Genomic DNA, 3,385 nt, shown 5'->3' on the forward strand with positions numbered 1-3,385 from the left:
TCTGTGTCTCATAAGGATTTTCTTGTCTCTAGGAATTCTATTGGCATGTTTGCTGGTCTTTCTATATGGCACGTATTTGGTACATATGTCTTGTATGGTTGACATAAAATGACTTAGTTTGAGGTCATTGTCTTGTATAGAAAGGCTGTCATGCCAGTTTTGATTTCGAATCTCTCTGCGAATTGACTTCCAGTCCGCCCCGTGGAAATTCAGGTTGGATATTGCTTGAGTCCTCCTGGTGGGGTGGGTGTCAGTGGGTTGTCTAGGACCATACATAGTTAATTCTATAATGTTATGATCTGAGAGAGATGAGGGCGTTATTTTCACATTATGGATTAGGCTCACATTGTTTGTGAAGCAGAGATCCAAAATATTGCTTCCCCTGGTTGGTTGGAGTATCACTTGTTCCATGAACAGCATGTTGGATAGTTCTAGCAATGATTTTGCCTGGCTTTGTTCATGCAGTGACATCCCAGAGAGGATGTGTCCTTCAGGTCATTTAACATTTCTGCTTTGCGGTATTTGGTGGACGGTATGTTGATCATACAACTACATCAATTTGTTTTATGTGTACTATTAAAGTATCACATACAGAGTTTGAGTGTGATAGTAGTAGTAGGGGTGTGACATCTTCTCGGATGTACATTGCAACTCCCCCATGACTTCTATCCCTTCTGTCTGTTCGGAGTACGGCATACTCTGGTATATTTATCTCCGCATCTGCTATATTAGGTGTTAGATGCGTTTCGGTAAGCACCATGCATATTGCTTGATTGCATGTTACTAGGTCTTTCAAGTATAGGAACTTGTCTTTGCCGCCTGTTCGTAATAGACCCCGGATATTCAGTAGGAATATGGGTGTGATATCTGTGCAGGGGTTCCTGGTGTTAGCGGTTGCCATCCCTGATCCATCATCTGTGGTGGTCTTGGACAATGGTTCGTGTGGCGTTGACTCTGTACCCTCTGCATCCACGTTAACTGTTGTACCATTTTCTGGGCCACGCTTAAAAAAGCTTGCTGCTCATCTACTGCAGTTCGTACAGCCTCTGCATACAGCCTTTTTGGGGGAGCAGAAGGAATATACGGTCTTCTCTCTTTGTGAGTCCTGTTGGTATTCGGTGGATTATGTGTACGTAGATTTAAGCTTTCTGGTCTCCCTTTTCTGCGCTCCCGCTTATTTTGTTGTATGTGGTTATCTACCTTGTTTAGCTGGTGGTGTTTGGGATGGGCAAATTTGCAGTTTCGTCCCTTTTCCCCGTGCCAGCAGGTACCATTTAGGTAGAATTTACAGATCTGTTTCTTTTTCTTTTTCTCTGTGTGACGTGTTTGGGCTTGAAGCCTGTTTGTGTTTACCGTCTTCTTGTCTGTTCTCCTGTCTTCGTCGTTTGTGGTGCAGCGTTGGCTGTATTCACCATGGTCATTGCATCCCTCATCAGTGGCTACAGCACTGGTGGCATCTGCCTTGTCTTGGTGATCCGTTTGGTCCTCCTGAGCCTGAGCACAGTGTGCAGGGTCTTCACTGTCCTTTTTTGTGTCCGTGTCTCTCATAATGTCTTCTAGGAGGTCAAGGTGCGGTTTCACGAGCTCGTAGGAGCGAATGAGCTCCAGTTTCTTTCGATCAATTTGAGCCATTGACCTGTGGAAATTGTACCTATCCAGTCTTTCGGCTATTAGATCATTTGCTGGTGATCCTGCATATATATATATATATATATATATATATATATATATGTATATATATTTGAAGTAGATTGGTTGAGCACATGGAGATTTCCTCATTAGTTTTGCCTTCTGTTCAGATCCATTTACTTTTTTCATGTTTCAGGGAGGTCTATAAAATAAGTTATCAGTTATGTTAATTGATTTAATAGCTTATACTCTACTCCAAAATTTTCCCCACACAAAGTAAGAAGCTAAAAGGCCAGAGACAGACGGTTGGATCTATCAGAAACTGCGACCAAATTTCCCATTAAAACAGCCAACCATTTCTCTCTGAAATAAGGAATATCTTGATCTCGAGCGACACAATGGTCATCTTGTGTATAACAACTTTGGTCCTCCGTCTGCTCTCACGTGGCCAATTTTATAATCTCGAGCGACACAATGGTAATCTTGTGTGTAACAACTTCGGTCCTCCGTCTGCTCTCACGTGGCCAATTTTATAATCTCGAGCGACACAATGGTCATCTTGTGTGTAACAACTTTGGTCCTCCGTCTGCTCTCACGTGGCCAATTTTATAATCTCGAGCGACACAATGGTCATCTTGTGTGTAACAACTTCGGTCCTCTGTCTGCTCTCACGTGGCCAATTTTATAATCTCGAGCGACACAATGGTCATCTTGTGTGTAACAACTTTGGTCCTCCGTCTGCTCTCACGTGGCCAATTTTATAATCTCGAGCGACACAATGGTAATCTTGTGTGTAACAACTTCGGTCCTCCGTCTGCTCTCACGTGGCCAATTTTATAATCTCGAGCGACACAATGGTCATCTTGTGTGTAACAACTTTGGTCCTCCGTCTGCTCTCACGTGGCCAATTTTATAATCTCGAGCGACACAATGGTCATCTTGTGTGTAACAACTTCGGTCCTCTGTCTGCTCTCACGTGGCCAATTTTATAATCTCGAGCGACACAATGGTCATCTTGTGTGTAACAACTTTGGTCCTCCGTCTGCTCTCACGTGGCCAATTTTATAATCTCGAGCGACACAATGGTCTTCTTGTGTGTAACAACTTCGGTCCTCCGTCTGCTCTCACGTGGCCAATTTTATAATTGTATGATTGGAAGCAAAGTGAAGATGTGTGGCTTTGTGATTAGGGTAGTCAGCTCACGGTCGCGAGGTGATGAGTTCGATCCCCGGCGACGCGTTGTGTCCTTGAGCAAGACACTTCATTTCACGTTGCTCCAGTCCACTCAGCTGGAAAAAATGAGTAGTACCTGTAATTCAAAAGGGGCAGCCTTGTCACATTCTGTGTCATGCTGAACCTCTCTAAGAACTGTGTTAAGAGTTTGCGTGTCTGTGGAGTGGTCAGTCACTTGCAGGTTAAATTTACGAGCAAGCTGTTCCGTTGATCAGATCAACAGGAACACTGGTCGTCGTAACCTACCGTGTGCCAATTGGAAGCAAGGTAAATACGACTACAACTGAGAGCTGACAATATAGTCATATGTGCAATGCTTTCGATTCTGAGATTTATCGATCGTAGCGACAACAACTAGAACACTAAAAAGAAATTTTTTAGCAATGTATGTAGGACTATAAAAACAAAACAAGATTTTTACGTCTGGTACATCTTTAATCGTAAGTCAGCTTAATCAGGATACTTGGAAACAAACAAATAAGAGTCGGGCTTTTATAATCAAGAGTATTCTAGTCGTTACATC

This window comes from Octopus bimaculoides, chromosome 13 (genome assembly GCF_046866305.1).
Source record: "Octopus bimaculoides isolate indiv1 chromosome 13, ASM4686630v1, whole genome shotgun sequence".
Lineage (NCBI taxonomy): Eukaryota > Metazoa > Mollusca > Cephalopoda > Octopoda > Octopodidae > Octopus > Octopus bimaculoides.